The following is a 19,325-nucleotide window of genomic DNA, read 5'->3' as shown; positions in this document are numbered from 1 at the left end:
TGACAGAGTTCTTTGTACTATTTTTGCAACCCCCTGTGAATTTTTAAAAATAAAAGATTATTTTTGGAGTGCCTGGGGGGCTCACTCAGTTAAGCATCGGACTTCAGCTCAGGTCATGATCTCACAGTTTGTGAGTTCGAGCCCAGCATCAAGGCTCTGTTCTGACAGCTCACAGCCTGGAGCCTGCTTGAGATTCTGTGTCTCCCTCTCTCTCTCTCTGGCCCTCCCCCACTCATGTTCTCTCTCTCCTCTCTCCAAAATAAATAAACATTAGAAAAATTTTTTAAAATAATACAAAATAAAATATTATTTTGAATATTCTAATATTTTATATTGAATTTAATTTACAATAATTTATATTTTTATTATTTATATTAAATTATATTAATAGTATTTATTTTAACATAAAACGTTAAAAAAGAAAAAATAAAATCGAGACATTGGAAGGACACCTGGGTTGCTCAGTCCTTAAGCATTGGATTCATAATGTTGGCTCAGGTCATGATCTCACGGTTCATGAGATTGAGCACTGTGTCGGACTCTGCACTGACAACTTGGAGCCTGCTTGGTATTCTCTCCCTCACTCTCTCTTTCTCTTTGCCCTTCTCCTGCTCACTTGTTCATGCTCTCTTTCTCTCTCTCTCTCAAAGTAAATAAATAAAATTTTAACAAAGACATTGGAAACAACTAGAAACACAATTTAACAAATATGAATGATGGGTAAGATTCTGCAGGCTAGAGAGACATCCTAGAGTGGGAAAACAAAAGCATTACACTTGTTGTCATCCAAACAACCTATTACCAAATCACTGACTACCGAAGAGAAACGGAATGAAGGGTTACTTTACTCCAAGTATAGGTTACACACCACTAGAGAATGGTTATATTCAAACCTGGGAACATTATCTTTGGGATAACAAGGTAGAGAGAGAGTAAAGATGGTATATAGTAGGCTATCAACATATTAAAAATATATATGTTGAATGAATAAATGAAAGGATAAGCCAGTTTCCTTCTTATCTATGTCATCGTTGCTATGCTCTCTCACAGTCTTTAAAAAAACTTTTTTGGGGGTGTGTGTGGCTAAAGGAGACCAGAATTTTGGCTCTTTGGTGATAAATGATTGGTTTTTCCCCCTTTAGGGTGGAGTGTTAATATAATTGTTTCCTCCATAAGTAATTTAAAAACCAATTTTTTAAAGCACCAATTTCTAATTGTTAGGCAGTGTTGTGCCTATGACCATTTGATTTGCGGATCTTATCCAAATCATTCTAAGTTAAAGAGACAATGACTTCGAATTAATTTTGGTTTGAGAATTTCACACTAACCTTTGATAAGATTGTAAACATCCTGGGATACCACCCTAGATGACAAGATGTCAGAGTGATCAAGATGCCATAAAAAGAATGGTGTCCCTTAGATAAATACAATGATCTCAGCTCCGGTCATTTATAATAGAGTCACTTTATAAAAATATGGGAGATGAGACTGTCTAATAAAGGTTTTATCAGGGCAGTTTTAATAAAGAAAGATAAGAGGGTAAAAGTAGGAAGTATTTTTCAAAAATACAACAAAAAAGGAAAACTAACAGTTTTCCTTGGTGTCTTTTTCTTATTATGTAATACCTTAATAGGGAATTTTCATTAAGACAGAGAGTCTCAGGAGCAAGGAATGAATGGAGGTGGCAGTGGTAGAAGGAAAAAAAATAAGGAAAGATAAGAAGAGATCTACAAGTAAGGTTCAGTACTAGGCCAAGGTACCATCAGAGAGGAAGGACAAAGAGGAATATAAACTGTCTTTTGAGGGGCACCTGGGTGGCTTGGTCGGTTGAGTGTCCGACTTCGGCTCAGGTCATGATCTCACAGTCCGTGAGTTTGAGCCCCGCGTCGGGCTCTGTGCTGACAGCTCAGAGCCTGGAGCCTGTTTCAGATTCTGTGTCTCCCTCTCTCTGTGACCCTCCCCCGTTCATGCTCTGTCTCTCTCTGTCTCAAAAATAAATAAAAACGTTTAAAAAAAATTAAAAAAAAACTGTCTTTTGATCTTATCTCATTATCTTGTCAGCTCAAAAAAGTCTCTTATGCTCACCTCTCCCTTTCTGGCTAGCTCATCGCTTGTCCCTATTATATCTTTCTACTGATACCTAATCAAGATTTATTATAGCAGAGTCTCCCCATAGATTCTGGCAGGTCAATGTTAGTCTGGTTTTTGAAAGGAAAGTTCAATGCAGTTGGCAGATGAAATGCAATTGAAGTCTAAAGTCTCAAATCTCATTGGCTTAAATCTTATGCCTGATAATCACTCATCATCATATCCTTTTTAGTCAGAGGGCACTAAAGCTAACTGACGCATCAGGCAGAGAACTCCAACCATGCTGCTCTAGGGAAATTTGCATAATGTACCTAAAATACCAGGGGCTGGCTTCAGTGCTCACAAGCGCTATAACCAGTGAAGCCTCTCTAGTGCTAGGTCCAAGTATAACATATCAAGCCACTAATTGTTTTCATTTACTGAGGCTTTTTAAATGTTTAATAATTTACTTTCATTATACTGCCAGAGGTCACATAAGGGAGAAGCTGCAGCATTCTGTAGGCATAATTCATAGCTTTCCATTCAATCTAGATACATCAGTTGCATTGTCATATTTTCAAATTGATAAATCTGATTATCTTTAGAGAGCATACCACTTGCTCCCTTCAGAAAACATTTTTCTTATTTATCAATAAACATCTCAGAGACGTTTGATTGCCCACCAAATGTAGGCTCCTGTAATAGACAAAACAAACAAACAAACAAAAAAAACGGAAAGCAAATTTCTCTCCTTCTCAAAGGTCAGTCTAAAATATAAACAATGACATACTCACTTGCAAATCAAGACAACTACCAAAGCCCAAGAGCTTCTATGAAATCTCCTTCACTCTTAAGGAGGCTTGGATGCCCTGCATATTTTTAGAAAATACTTTCATGCCTTCAATGTATTTATGTAAGGGCATCAGGAATTTTATTCCGCCAATCTGCCAATCATCTTTGTAATTCTTATCTGTCGTCATTGGTTCCAACGACCATCAAACCAGAAACTTTCTCTCAAAGCCTAACTCAGGGCCATAAGATTCTAATATCACAGCTTTACTTTCCATAGGCCGCAGCAAATCCAAACTCATTCCCATTTTTCAGGGCATAAGGAGATATGCAGGTATTTCTAGCTAAAAATAAAAGTAGCTTCTTTGTCCCAAAGTACCTATGCAAAGGAATAAACACCCTTCCTTACTAACACCAAGAAGAATACAGTCTTACCTATCAACATCTGACAGGCCAAGCATTTCAGTTATGGACCCTGCTGAGTTCTAATGATAGTAACTTTTATTAATTTCATCCTTCAGTAGAACATAAAGGGAAATCATCTTTCCTCTTCCTTATTATTTCCAACCAGTTCAGTCTGCTTAATGAATGTACTGATTAGTTACTGATTGTTCATCATCTTTAAAATTAATTTGAAAAGTAGATTTGGAAAAAAACATCACTTGTGTTGGAGATAGACTGGGTGCTCATGAAATGAGCACTCACTGAATTATGCACTCACTGTTACCAAGTGTCACAAAATGTTCTATTCTGCCAGCTGGAGACACAAATTTCACACTGAGGAGTGCAGTGCTTCCTATAGGAACAATCCCCCTGTGGATAGTCAATAAATCTTTATTAAAAGCCTTCCTTCCAGAGGGAAAAAGGGAGAGACAAGTGAACCAGGAGAGGGCTGGTTGAAAACTTCTGTGGCTGTTTCAGGAGAGAAGACTTATTGGAAACAAAAGGGAATGCGTGTAACCTTTCTAGCAGAGGGCACTGGAGACTGGGAGAAGTGGCCACAAATCATTCTGGAATAAAGGGGATTGGGCAGTAATTTCAAGACTTTGGCAACTAGATTGCTATGCACCAGAAATACACAGCCTCCTATGTGTATTTCCCTGTTGCCACCAATAGCTTCTGCTTTTAAAAGAGTCAAGAGTTATATAGTAAACATATCTAGGTAACTTATCCAATACTTTAACTACCCAGAAGTAGCCAATAACCTACAAGACAGCCAATAATATACATTCTAAGAATGATCAAACATTAAGACATATATCCTTTGCTCATAAAAATATAGCATAACATAACATTAGGGTTAGGTTCTCATAAGAGGATTGCCTATGTGTTCAAGGTATAGTCACTCTTAAAATTGTGTCTAAAAATAACAAGCCTATTTATCTGGTCCCAGGGGCACAACTGATTTGGAATGAGGAGCTGCCAAATACACCAAATAGTAACAGCTGACATCAGTGGAAGAGATTATACAACTATAAAAAGCAGATATGAAATTTAAAAAGCATAGCAGTCTGGGGACATTTAGTGTGGGGGAAAACAGTACTGTTCCTATCAAATGTCCCCACTGGAACAATTATAGTTAAGACAAAGCAAAAACTTGAGATTCATAATGTTGGCAAAACTCTAATCTTGTCCTGATTTTGTCATCCTACTGGATCCTACTTTACACCAATAGTTCCAAACAGAAGGACTTCTTGAGGTGGTGTCAGACAGTGGAGGGAAGAAAACAAGGCACTTACTCCTCATATGGCTTTAGATGTACCGGTTAAGCAAGTTTCAGATAGTTTTGGTCTGAAAATTTAAAATTTAAAATGTGGATACTTACTATTTCCCTCACAGAATTGTCATAAGGACAAAATAAGATACTGTATGTAAAACACTTCATTAAATATAAAGTGTTAAAAAATGGTAGCTTTCCATTTACTTTGTTCTGCTTAGTCCAAAATACAACTATAAGAATCCATAGTGGTTATCTTGCCCTTTTCATAACTTTCTGTGATTTCTCGTTTAACACATCTCTCCTCCTCTTATATTTGTGAGGGATTATGATGCCATCATTCTAGGTAAAACTGAACCCAACAGGCATCCTTGATTCCTCCCTTTCCATTCATATCTAAGTAATGACCTTGGCCACCTCTTTAACCCCTCCTATAGCTTTCCTTTGCCTTCCATTCACTTGGATGCATCCTTTTCCAGACCCTCAGAGATCATCTCTAACTGGTTTTCTTATATCTAGTTTCTTGTATCTAGTTTCTAGTTAAGGAAACTTTCTTATAGCTGTTCTAAAGACAGCTTCAAGTAGGTCATCCCCTGGATCAAAAGCTTTCACTGACTTCCCAGTGCCTTCAGGATAAAATCCAAAATCACCAAACTGGCATTCATAAAAATCCATGGGAAGAATTTCTCAGAGGTCTCAAAAAAATCTGTGCTTGCTTCTTCTGAGAAATTGGTTCATTTTAATGTCAAGAATCTCTGCATATCTTATAGTGAATATTTCCCTCTTCGTCTGCTAAGACACTCAGAGCCAAACTTAGATTACAACTATAAAGTCCCCAATGCTGTGTACTTAGTTAAAACCTTACTGGGGTGCCTGGGTGGCTCAGTTGGTTGATTTCTGCTCAGGTTATGATCCCAGGGTCAAGGGATCAAGCCTCGTGTCAGGCTCCACGTTGTGCACGGAGCCTACTTGAGATTCTTTCTCTCTCTTCCCCTCTCCCCTTCTCTCTCTCACTCGCTTTCTCAAAAAAAAAAAAAGTCCTTATTGTGGCCTCATTTCAGTTTCTTACATTTATTTTCCCTTCACATAAATTTCTTTGTCAATTTGTTCATCCTGTCATTGTATTAGTTTCTCAGTAAACCAACTCAAATCCTGTTAGAATGAGGTAGAGTATAAAATGATATTGTGAGACTTAAAACACTACATGACCATATGAACAAAGGTGGAAAAAAGACTGGGTAGCAAGAGAGGGAGCAGGAATGAGGATGAGAATGATCTTCACTGATGTAAAGGTATCAGTTCAATTGTAAGAAAACTAGAGAGAACCATTTGGGGAACATTTACTATCAGCATTTGTAATAAGCTAACAGAGAAACAAATGAAACATTTACAGTAAGAAATCTATTCTTGACAACATCTCTGAAAATAAGTTCTACTGCTAACCTTTTGTCTTAAAATATATTACTAAACGAAAATGTAATGAAGTCAAAGCTAAACAGAATATGATGATGACTTACATTTGTACTGCTTTGCTGCTTACAAACCCCTTTCACATACAGTATCTCAATGGGACCATTCCGGACTATTCTTTGTTGTAGAAGCCATTCACATTGGCAAGAAGCTGTTTCAAGCAGCATTCTCCATATCTGGGTTATTAAAGATGTGGTACATGCTGTAATAGAAAGTCGTATGGTATGTTGTTTGTCCCCTCTCTCTAAATCCTTCTCTACTGGCATTTCATCTTGTTCTTTAAATCACCAAGCTCTATCATGCCAATGTTAGTCTGATCTCTTTACCCATTCTTATTTTGAGCCTCTTTTTAGACATAGGATCCAACCCTCCTTTCCTTGTCCTCATCTTCCAGCCCCAAAGAATAGCTTTCCACTTCTTTGCACGCCCAGACCATTCCCTCTCAAACCTCTACCTTTCTAAAAAGGCATTTATTTTTTAAGCATTTCAGTTATGAAGACCACCCACTATGGGGCTCATTTACTCTTCTCATTTTATATTGTGCTGCACCAACTTGTATCTTTAGACTGTAAGCTCCTCAGTGAAAGGATTTTCTTCTTTGTTTAGTGCAATCAACCTATTGTAAAGTACTGTGTATACTTACAGACTATCACTAATGCGGTTCTTCCTGGGTTTCACTGGAATTATCTACTTAGTCATGTGATTTCACTTGGCCATCATTTTTCTTCCACTGAATTATTTGGGGCCCTCTTCCAGAATTTTTTAAAGTAAAAAATTAGCACTTTCTGCTTTCAAGAGTGCGATAAGCTACACATTTGAATGTACATGCTTCATCCTGCTTTATTCTATTTCTTACAGATAACAATATCAAATTAAATACCTTCCAATAGTCTGCTACAAAGGCAAAATACAAAGCCATTTTCCTTCTGGCTAATCTACAGATAATCTTATTCACTCCTGCTGTACAGAAAAATGACAACAGTCCACCTGGAATTGAATATATTCCAGCTATCATTAGTTACAATGCTGTATCAGGGGAACAATGCTGGCAAAAAAAATAAAGTCATTAATTTCCCTAAAACAAACAGAGGGGAAAGACAATTTAAGATACACAGAGTTACTGCATAATAAATTCCATTTTTTCAATTAATGCAAATATTTAATGACTTAACATAAAGTTAAAAAACCAAAATGCATTAGGGTTGCCTAGGTGGCTCAGTCAGTTAAGTGTCCACCTTTGGCTCAGGTCATGATCTCATGGTTCATGAGTTCAAGCCCCACATCAGGTTCTATACTGACAGCTCAGAGCCTGAAGCTAGCTTTGGATTCTGTGTCTCCCTCTCTCTCTGCCCCTCGCCACGCTCAGATTCTCTTTCAAAAAATAAATAAACATTAAAAAATTTTTTAAAAAATCAAAATGTATTGGAGGATAAATAGATCGGACAGTACATAAATTGTTGTGTGGAACCAAGAGTCAGATATATCCCAAATCCCCTTCAGCAATTAGTTTCATAAGTTATCAACATGGAGAGAAAGATGTCTCTACCTTTTTTGTGTGTGACAAACTTGTCTGAAACTTTTGCTCAAAATATATTTGCTCAATATAGATGCTGTTCCTAGGTCTAAGAAACAGTGAAAAAGCCCAAATGTGGGCAATGGAAGAGGGAAGGAGCAAGCAAACAAGAATACTCCATAAACTGTGATTGTCAACTAGCTCTTACAAAGTATACAGGAGTAATCCCTTGGCACTGAATCTTCTTTCACTGTGAAAATCTAGTTCATGTCATTGGAGCTTTCATACAAGGTCCGTATTTCATCCAGTTCATGGGCAACAGTTTTACTCTCCACCCCACAGGAATTTTTGGCTTATGCTCAATTATCTGGATGAATCACAATGCCTAATCCTTACTCTTTGTGTATACACATGGAGATGGACACCTTTTAAACACTGTACCCGACATTTGCAAGTAGTCTTAAAGAAAACTTCCAAAGAAGAGCATGTAGTAGAACTGGAAGGATACAAACATGAATTATTTTAGCATCTAAAGGACATTTCAGTATAAACCCTACTTCTGAGTGATATACAACAAAAATGCAAATAAATTGCTTGAGAATTATGGCTCCATAGCCAAAAAATGCTATTAAGTTTATATCTGTAGCCACATAAAGAGTTTATCCCATAGAGAGACAGCCCATATGGAGATCTTTGCACAAAGATCCATCAAATCCTGGCAGTGAAAACATATCAGGACAGGTGTAGATCCTATCTCCAATGCCCCTTAGTGAGCATTTCACAGGTGTGTGGCTAATAGAAAATATGTGACAGGTGAAGTCCAGATGATTAAAATTTGGATTAAAGTGATACCTTAACACCTTATCTACAATAGCTTTATTATGAAATTTCAGCTTTCTGTTTGTAATGCTTTGCAGTGCCCCTCCAGGCAGAATGAAGAGTGTAAGAGTTTCTTCCTTATGGACATGTTTCTGTTAAGCAGCTAACATAGTATCTGCTGGGATGAAGTTAGAATATCTTTTCATTATAAGGAAAGAACTCTAGACTACAATAAGTCAAATGTATACCAGATGATAACGTTCTACCTCCTAAAAGAGATGCATTGGATGAACATGCTTTAACCTTGAATACTCAGGATCATACAATCAATACTACTCAAAAAAAAAAAAGGCGATTTCATGTTCAACTTTGGAATTAAGTTGGCTAAATAAATGTTAACTGTGCACTTGACCAACCAAGTTTGGTTAGCACTCTCCTTAATTAATAAATTATTTGCAGCAAACCCTTTAATAACTAAGGAGACATAGCTTAACTTATTTCTTCTGAATTTAGCAGCATCTACCAGGAATTTCTCATGGGCTACATTCATAAAAATTAGAAAATCAAAAGGACCAGGAGACTAACACATACTGGGAAAGAGAAAGGGGACTCATGTGAAATGCAAGTAAGAGTTCACTACCAATTGTTCTCCCTTAAACTAACCCTCCCATTCCTCTGGTTTGACTGTGATTTTTTAAAATAATTGGTGTATTGCTAGAAATCACATTCTTAACCCACAGGACCAGAAAATGAGAGAGCTCACTTCATGCTGTTAATGGTAAATTAGCACATGATCACAACCTACCAGTAACTAGGGAAGTTTACAAAGCAAACCTCTCACACCTCTTCTAGAGTTTTCTACTCTTCTTCCTTACACAAAGCAGACATAAAACCAGATATTTGTATTATAAACAAGCTGTTACAAAATCAGGGCCCCCAAAAACCATTTTCTTCTATAGGTTTATTTGTAGTAATGTAGTCCACTATAGTCACTGCAAACAAAGCACCATTACTATAGAGCCTCCAAGATGGTATGGAAATATCTTTGTCTTTGTAATAGGATTTTACTTGGATAAAAGGAAAGATGTCCTGAACAGTGAAAGTCCTAAACACAGAAATGACTTAGAAGGAGGTTACAAAATTTCATTCCCAGGGGCCCTTTATTTATTTTAAAAGAATATAAAACTATTTATTGACCACCATTTACCAGTATTTACAATAAAGTTAACAATACATAGTTGGATAACATTCTGATTATTACAAAGTTAGTGTGTTTCCTGGTTTCTGCTGAACCAGTAACTCAAATACTAAGACTGAGCCTACATGTAAGGAAGAATTTGGGGTAAAGAAAAAACACGCAACTCAAAGAATTTAGAATACAAAAGTTTGTCGACCCATTTATTCCAGCAGGTCCTAAATTGCCAATATCTGATTATGATTAGGTTTCCATGAAGAATGTCTTAGACATTCCATGAATCATGATCTTTTAGTCAATACAGCACAAAGATTTCCACTTCTTGAAAAGGAATGGTTCAGTAGAAGGAACCTTTAATGTCCATTAACTAACTTTCACTTACCTAATTAAAACAAACAAGGATTTGTCTAGTTTTCTCATTTGCGTGGGGAGGTTGTTGGTAGTGATAAAATTTTCCTTTCAGGATCTTGCAAATAAACTTGCATTTATATCACTCTAGATATGGAAATGGATTCTGATATGGCTGCTTTTAAATTGTTCTGTTTAAATTGTTTACAATATATTTAAATTGTCCAATTAATTACAAAATTTGAAAAGTTAAGGCTTCAGGAAAAATTTCAATTTAACTTTAAGTGATTCATTTCCTAGGTTGCTGAAAATGACAGCATCCAGAAACATGGGCTTAGCCATGATTATGAAATGCTGTTTTTGTTTTGGTGAATGTCCAAAAAAAAGGAAAGGAAAGGAAACCATTTACGTTTGTATTTTTATGTATACACACAAAAACAACCACAAATAAGCAAAAACCCAGATGGCCCTTAGGCATATGGGAGTAAAACACAAATTCTTTTTTTATTTAATGTTTATTTATTTTTGAGACAGAGTGCGAGTGGGGGAGGGGCAGTGAGAATGAGAGACACAGAATAAGAAACAGGCTCCAGGCTCTGAGCTGTCAGCACAGAGCCCTACGCAGGGCTCAAACTCATGAACTGTGAGATCATGACCTGGGATGCAGTCAGATGCTCAAATGACTGAGCCACCCAGGTGCCCCGTAAAACACAAATTCTGATTGAGTAATGACTCTAAACATTTTCCCATGGTCTGAAATATTCTTTTCTGATGAAGGAATCAACTACAGAAAACTTTCATTGTTTCAAAGTAACCAGAGATATAGACTGGAAAACAACAACTCCTCCAATACTACTTCAAATTGAACCTATCAAAGTTGATTTTTATTAGAATATTATTTCTTCACACTAATAAATCAAAAAACCAAAACCCAGGAGCACCTTAGTGGCTCAGTAGGTTAAGCATCCAACTTTGGCTCAGGTCATGATCTCTCCTCTGTCCACAAATTTGAGACCCACTTTGAGCTCTGTGCTGACAGCTCAGAACTTGGAGCCTCCTTTGGATTCTGTTATCTCCCTCTCTCTCTGCCCCATCCCCACTAGCACTCTTGTTGTCTCTCTCTCTCTCAAAAATACATAAACATAAAAAAAACCCAAAACCCAGATTATATATATATATATATATATATATATATATATATATATATGATTATATATACATATATATGATTATATATATATATATATATATATATATATATATATATATATAAAGTTATTGAGCATCATCTTCTAAACAAAAATGCCACCTTAGTCTGTCCTCATAAAAAGCAATTACAATTTGAGGACATTTGATGTTTGCCTCTTTTGCCAGCACCATGTCTACCTCATCTCTTTCCATTTCATGAGAAACATTAATTCTCCACTGCTGCCTGTGGCACCAATTATTCATTCAGGATTTATCAGCAGCATCTTTTTTCTCCTTTGATTTGCTATCATTAGATTGTCAGATACAGATTTTCTTTTCGTACAATCTTTTTCTTTGTCAGTTTTTTGAAAATTAAGGAAATACTTAAATTAATTCTGGACAATCTAAATTTTTTTCAGGTTCCCAAGTATTGCCAGCATTTGTAAATCCCTTTCACTTAAGGAAATACTCCACCTTCCCATTCACTACATATCATTTCAGTACATTTCAGTACTTTTCTTCAGGCTCTGCCTCTTACTTTTTTTCTCTTCTCATTCTATTTCTTTCCCAATTTTTGCAATGTAGTTTTATTGGAGGCCATTTTTTATTGCAGGCTTGAAGAGCATTTATTCACTGCCTCTGAGCAGTTCTGGGTCCCTGGTTTGCAGCATCTCCCCCTTTATTTATTTTTTAATGGACCTTTTGTCCAGCAAAGACTTAATTTTTTTTAAGTAATTAAATGTGTAAATATTTTATTTTATTGCATCTTCATTTTGAGATGTAATTAGAAAGATTTCTCCCCATACACAGATTATAGAAGAATCTACCCATATTTTCTTCTAATTCTTCTGTTGCTTCAAGATTTGCATTTAGATCTCTGACCGATTTGGACTCTGTGGTATCTTTTCCCAAGTGGCTATTTTGGTTATTTATCAACGTATAACAAACTACCCCCAAACTTAGTGGCTTAAAATAATACCCACTTTATTAGCTTCCATAGCTATGTATGAAGATTTGACTCAGCTGAGCAGTTCTGCAAATCTTGCCTCTGGTTCTCTTGTATAGTTGCAGTACTTGGTGGCTGGGGCTGGAGTTCTGTAAAGGCTTGATTTAAATGATGGGAGGGTGGGGCATCTCTCTTTCTGCATGTAGTTCCAGGTCCTCTTCTCTCCAAGTGGCTTCTCCATTTAGTCTTTTCTTCCTTTTTCTTTTCTTTTTTAAACAGCTTTTATTGTGATTGGCTTCATATACCATAAAATTCACCTATTTATAGTTCATACATTTCAGTACAATCATAGATTTGTACAGTCATCACCACAATCTAATTTGTAAGTACTTTTAACATCCCAGAAAGAAACCCTTCACTCATTAGCAAGTCATTCCTCATTTTTGCTGCAACCCTCATCCCTGTTCCTGCCTTAATTACTGATCTACTTTTCTGTCTGTATGAAATGGTCTATTCTGGATATTTCATAAAGGAATAATACACTACTTAGTCTTTTTGACTAGTGTCTTTTACTTAGCATAATGTTTCAAGATTCATCCATGTTGTAGCATGTATCAGAATTTCATTCCCTTTTATAAACAAATAATAATCCATTGTATGGTGACATCACAATTTGTTTACCCAGTCATCTGTTGCTGAACAGTTAGGTTGTTTCCACTTTTTGGCTATCATGAATTATGCTTCTATGAAATTCTTTGTAAAGTTTTTGTGTGGACATATGTTTTGATTTCTGAAGTATATAACTAAGAGTGGAATTACTGGGTCATCTGTTTAGCCTTTATTTTTTAAATGACATTAAAATTTTTTTGCATCATAAGTCTACTCTTTACTCCTCATCTCCTATTACCCTCAATCCCCTACACCCTTCCCTCTGGTAACCATCAGTTTGTTTTCTATAGTAAAGAGTCTGTTTCTTGGTGTGTCTCATTTTCCCTTTACTCATTTATTTCTTAAATTCCATATATGAGTGAGATTATATGGTATTTGTCTTTCTTTGACTTACTTCATTCAGCATTAGTCTCTAGCTCTATCCATATAGTTGCAAATGTAAAGATTTGGTTCATTTCCATTGCTGAATAATATTCCATTGTATATATATATACCACTTCTTTATCCATTGATCTATCAGTGTACACTTGGACTGCTTCCATAGTTTGGCTATTGTAAATAATGCTACAGTAAACATAGGAGTGCACGTGTCCCTTTGAATTAGTGTTTTTGGGGGCACCTAGTGGCTCAGTTGGTTACACATCTGAAGTTTTGGGTTAGGTCATGATCTCATGGTTCATGGGAATCAACCACAGAGCCTGCTTGGGATTCTCTCACTCCTTATCTTTCTGCCCCTCCCCCACTCATTCTTGCATTCTCTCTCTCTCAAAATAAATAAATAAAAATTAATTAATTAGTGGGGGGTTTTATTGGATGAAATCACAGTAGTGCAATTGCTGGATTGCAGGGCAGTTCTATTTCTCACTTCTTGAGGAAACTCCATACTATATTCCAGAGTGGCTGTACAAGTTTGTGTTCCAACCAACAGTGCACAGGGTTCCTTTTTCTCCACATTGTCGTTTCTTGTGATTTTGATTTTAGCCATTCTGACAGGCATGAGGTGATATCTAATTGTAATTTTAATTTGTATTTCACTGATGGTGAATGATGTTGAGCATCTTTTCATGTGTCTGTTGGCCATCTGTATGTTTTCTTTGAAGAAATGTCTATTCATGTCTTATGCCCATTTTGTAATTGGATTATTTGTGTTTTGGATGTCAACTTTCATCAGTTCTTTATATATTTTGGATATGAACATTTTATTAAACACGTCATTTGCAAATATCTTCTCCCAGCCAGTAGCTTCATTTTAGTTCTGTTCAATGTTTCCTTTGCTGTGCAGAAGCTTTTTTCTTAATCTTGATGTAGTCCCAATAGTTTATTTTTGCTTTTATTTCCCTTGCCCCAGGAGACATATCTAGAAAAATGTTGCCACTGCCTGCCAATATCAGAGAGATTACTATCTGTGTTCTCTTCAAGGATTTTTATGATTACGGGTCTCACATTTAGGTCCTTACTCTATTTTGAGTTTATGTTTGTATGTGGTCCAACTTCATTCTTTTGCATGTGGCTATTCAATTTTCCCAACATTCTTTGTTGAAGAGACTGTCTTTTTTCCATTGGATATTCATTCCTCATTAATGAAGATTAATTGACCATATAATTGTGGGTTCATTTCTGGGTTTTCTATTCTGTTTCATTTATCTATGTGTCTATTTTTGTGCCAGCAGCATACTGCTTTGGTTACTACAACTTTGTAATATAACTTGAAACCCAGAATCCTGATGTCTCCAGCTTTTGTTTTCTTTTTTAATTGTTTAATTTTCCCAGGCTTGATCTCATGACCCTGGGCCATGACCTAAGCTGAAATCAAGAGTCAGACATTCAACCAACTGAGCCACCCAAGTGCTCCCAGCTTTGCTTTTCTTTTTCAATGTTGATTTGGCTATTTGAGGTCTTTACAAATTTTATGGTTGCTTATTCTATCTCAGTTAAAAATTCTGCTGGTATTTTGATATGGATTAAATTAAATGTACAGATTGCTTTGGGGAGTACAGACATTTTAACAATATCTGTTCTTCCAATCCAGGAGTATAGATGGAATGTCTTTCCATTTCTTTGTGTTATATTCAATTTTTTCATCAGGGTTTTATACTGTTCAGAGTACAGGTCTTTCACCTCTTTAGTTAGGTTTATCCCTAGGTATTTTATTGTTTTCGGTATAATTGTAAATGGGACTGCTGTCTTAATTTCTCTTTCTGTTGCTTCATTATTGGTATAGGAATGCAGCAGATGTCTGTACATTGATTTTATATCTTGCAACTTTACTGAAGTCATTTATCAGTTTAGTCGTTTTTTGGTAGAGTCTTTTGGGTTTTCTATATATAATCACATGTCAAATGCATATATACTTCTTTTTACCAACTTGTATGCCTTTTATTGCTTTATGTTGTCTTATTACTGTGGCTAGGACTTCAAGTATGATGTTGAAGAAAAGTGGTGAGAGTGGACATTCCTGTATTGTTCATGACCTTAGAGTAAAGGCTCTCAGTTTTTACCCCTTGAGTATAATGTCTGTTTTTTTTTAACGTTTATTTATTTTTGAGAGACAGAGAGAGACAAAGCATAAGCAGGGGAGGGGCAGAGAGAGAAGGAGACACAGAATCCGAAGCAGGTTCCAGGCTCTGAGCTGTCAGCACAGAGCCCGACAGCTCAGAGCCCGATGAGGGGCTCAAACCCTGAACCTTGAGATCATGACCTGAGCCGAAGTTGGAGGCTTAACTGACTCAGCCACCCAGGAACACCTCTTGTCTGTTTTTCATATAAGGCCTTTATTATGTTGAAATACATTCCCTCTAGACCTGCTTTGCAGGGGGCTTTAATTATGCATGGATGTTATGCTTTGTCAAATGCTTTTTCTGCATCTATTGAAGTGATCATAAGATTTTCATCTTTTCTCTTATTGATGTGACATATCACGTTGGTTTTTTGTGAATACTGAAGCACACTTGCATCCTGGGAAGAAATCCCACTTAATCTTATTGTATGATTTTTTAAATATGTTGTTGGATTCAGTGCTAATATTTTGTTGAGGCATTTGCATCTATATCTGTGACTTAAAGGACTTAAAGGATCTTACAGGGGCACCTGGGTGGCTCAGTAGCTTAAGGGTCCAACTTCTCTCAGGTCATGATCTCACAGTTCATGAGTTTGAGCCCCAAGACAGGATCTGTGCTGACAGCTCAGAGCCTGGAGCCTGCTTTGGATTCTGTGCCTCCCTCTCTCTCTGCCCCTTACCTGCTCACACACACTCTCTCTCTCTCTCTCTCAAAACTAAATAAAAATTTTAAAAATTAAAAAAAAGGATCATGAAAAATTTCATTCCCGGGGCCCCTTAAAAATAAAGGATTCATCTTTCTAGAAAGGTTTAAGTAGAGTTAAGACTAGAAGGAGGAAGATGGATGAGACCTCTCTAAACCCATGTAGCCCTATAACTCTAAAAAGGGCCTTAACTCTGTGAACTCCACAGATGGAATAAGATAAATGTGCCACTTATAATTATTATCCTGATCCATCCAGAGATGCTGACTTTTGCCATTTGATGCTCACAAAGCACCACTCAGTATAATATACAAAGAATGCCATTATGTCTTTTGGATGGGAATACTTGAGATAAAATGGGAGGAAGGAGAAAATGTTTTGGTTAAAGAAAAAATTATGTATAGCAATAAAAACTTTGAGGTCACTTCTTCAAGAGAAAAATAAATTATCAAAGTTTTTTTTACTTCACCCTTTCTCATTACAGAAGTGATAGCTCCATCTCTTCCAAGAAAGAAAGAAAGAAAGAAACAAAGTAACAAAGAAAGAAAGAAAGAAAGAAGAAAAAGAAACCTCTAGAGTGGAATTGTTTTTTAATGGACACATTGGGAGTTATATTTAGCTTTGGTAAAATGGTGATTTTCAGGGACTAATATTCTATTAGACCTAATGTCAGCATGGCATTGTTTCTATTGCTTGTATACAGTTCAACGTTCTTACAGAATCTAGGGATTCTTCCCCTATCTCCAGGCCTTAAGAGGTCTACATTAGTTCCTGTCTTGTAGCCAGAAAAAGACTAATCAAGTCATAACAGGCACCCCTGGTCCTACTTCAAAGCGACTCTAAACCTGTGTCTCAACTCCCAGTAAGTTGCTTTTATTTTTTGTCCTGCCTACTCTACCCAATGACCCAGTATTTAGGGCCAGTCTTATATTTATTGATAATCCTCCTATCCAAGTGCTTGTTTATTTTATGTTATTTAACAAACACTAATATGGATGTTGTTTTAAGCATTTTATAAATATCAATACATCTAATCATCAACACAACCTTATAAGGGAAGTTCCATTATCTTCACTGCATACATAATAACTTAGGCTTAGAGAAGGTTAATTGACCCAAAATAATGCTGCAAGTAAATGGTGGAACAGAGCTTTGAATCCAGGCATCTCAAGAATCCATGCCTTTAGCTACTATACTATGCTGTCTTCACAAAGGATACAGTCAAATAATGGTTGTTGGTTTATCAATTACCCTAAAGATCCTCTGCTTTTTTTTTTATTAATTTTTTTAACATTTATTTATTTTTGAGACAGAGAGAGACAGAGCATGAACGGGGGAGGGGCAGAGAGAGAGGGAGACACAGAATCTGAAACGGGCTCCAGGCTCTGAGCCATCAGCACAGAGCCCAACGCGGGGCTCAAACTCACGGACCGCGAGATCATGACCTGAGCCCAAGTCGGCCGCTTAGCCGACTGAGCCACCCAGGCGCCCCGCTCTGCTTTTTTTTTAATGTAATAGTATCAAAACTGTAATTCCTTAAAGGCAACCAGCATAACCAATGATAACACTTACAAGTATCACATGACAGGCCTTTTTAGCACAGTCCTTAGTAATATATAACTTTGCATACCCCTGGAGATGGGCAGATACAGAACTTTGCAAATCATCTTATTTCTCTGCCTTTACCTAATCAACTCTTTTGTAAACAGAAGACTGTGTTTTTCATTTCCAAAGATTTTTCTATTATAAGCTTAACAGGTGTTTCTATGGAGCTCAGTAGCCTGAGGGCTAAAATTAAAATATTTGAATCACAATGAAGGCAAAAGGAGACATCAAACTCCCCCCCCCCAACCCCACTCAAATACTGAATCTCCAAGCTTTCCAATTCTTTCTTGTACCACCTAAATGCTCCCCCCAACACAGGCATAGGCTAAGGAACTTCCTACCATCAGTCTCCTCCAAGGGGCTTTCATCCTCCTATATTTGCCCTCCTTACTGGCATGGTAGCTGTTGACGTGACTGCTGTTAGTCTATCAATTCCTAGTCTCTGTCAGTCTCATTTGGGCTTCTACTTTTCAAAATCACTGTCTCACCTGTTAATCCTGACGACCACCTTTCCAACACCTATTTTGAGTTCCCCAAAATACTAAAACTAGAAAGACAGGAAAGCCTTAATTTTTTCCTTTCCTCTATCTCCATATCCAATCTATCAGCAAGCCCTGTTGACTCTATCTTCAAATTATAACTCAAATCCTCCCACTTCTCTCATTCTCCATCCTTATCATCTTAAACTAAGACCACATACATTATCTCTCCCTAGGACAAAAATAGTTGCCTCCTTGATGAGGGAAGTCAAGGCAAGCTGACAGGGCACAAACACCTCCCCCCCACACACACAAACAACCAGGGGGGATATGCTTGACATTCCTCCACACTCCTGGCTGCCCAAAAACAAAGAAAAGGGGAAAAACAAATGGTTAACCCTTAGAGATCAAAGTCCTGCAGGAACTAAGTCTCCATCACCTCTCCATAGTGCTGTGGGGAACAAAGGCAGAAGGAAATGACACAGAGAACTAAATTTCCTTATAACCTGCAGCCCATTGACAAATACTTGAGGCTGGCAGAGTAAAATGTTTCTCTAGAACTCCCTACTGTCTTAATGCTAATGCTTTGCTAGAGGGAAACCACCTTAGCTTGACAATAGCTAGGCCTCCAGTATCCTGTGAGTTTTCTTTAGCATGTGAAAATCTCCCTGGAAACGTCCCCTGGACTTTACCTCCCCCAATGTCATAGTATATAACCAGTCTCTCCTCAAGGTCCCAGGGAAGCTCTTCCTGGCCACAGCTCCTGTCTCCATGTTTCAATAAAATCACCTTTTTTGCATCAAAGACATCTTCAAGAATTCTTTCTTGCCATTGGCTCCAGACTCCACAAACCCCACTGTCACCTCCAAAAACCTCATCCTCCTAAATAGTGTCCTGGCTTCCACTCTTGACTTCCCACAATCCAATGTCCACTCTGTAGACAGTAATCTTTTTAAAGTACAATCTGATCAATCGCATTCCTCCTTAAAATTTTCTGGTGGCCTCCCACTAACCTCAGAACAAATCCAAATTGCTTACGATGGCCTATAAAAGCCACTCTGAATAATCTGGCCTCTGCTGATGTTTCACACTACTCATATTTTCCCTTGGGTTCTAAGAAAGACCAAACTCTTCCTAATCTCAGGGCTTTTGAACTCACCTTTTCCTTTACCTGTAGCAGTTGTTCTCTCCTGGCTCTTTGTGTGGCTAGATTTGTCTCCTCGATAAGGCTCAGTTTAAATGTTATCTCCTCCAACATG

The 19,325-nt window shown here is 37.1% G+C and overlaps 1 protein-coding gene and 1 pseudogene across 5 annotated transcripts in view; both read right to left on the bottom strand.

Moving 5' to 3' along the window:
• The window catches only part of EDA (ectodysplasin A), a 416,255-nt gene that overhangs the window by 279,679 nt on the left and 117,251 nt on the right, over positions 1–19,325 (bottom strand). The window lies entirely within an intron of this gene.
• Positions 11,194–12,476, bottom strand: LOC102967000 (annotated as a pseudogene).

Source organism: Panthera tigris, chromosome X (assembly GCF_018350195.1).
Source record: "Panthera tigris isolate Pti1 chromosome X, P.tigris_Pti1_mat1.1, whole genome shotgun sequence".
Lineage (NCBI taxonomy): Eukaryota > Metazoa > Chordata > Mammalia > Carnivora > Felidae > Panthera > Panthera tigris.
The sequence above is the reverse complement of the archived record's forward strand: the minus strand, read 5'-3'. Positions and strand labels throughout refer to the sequence as shown.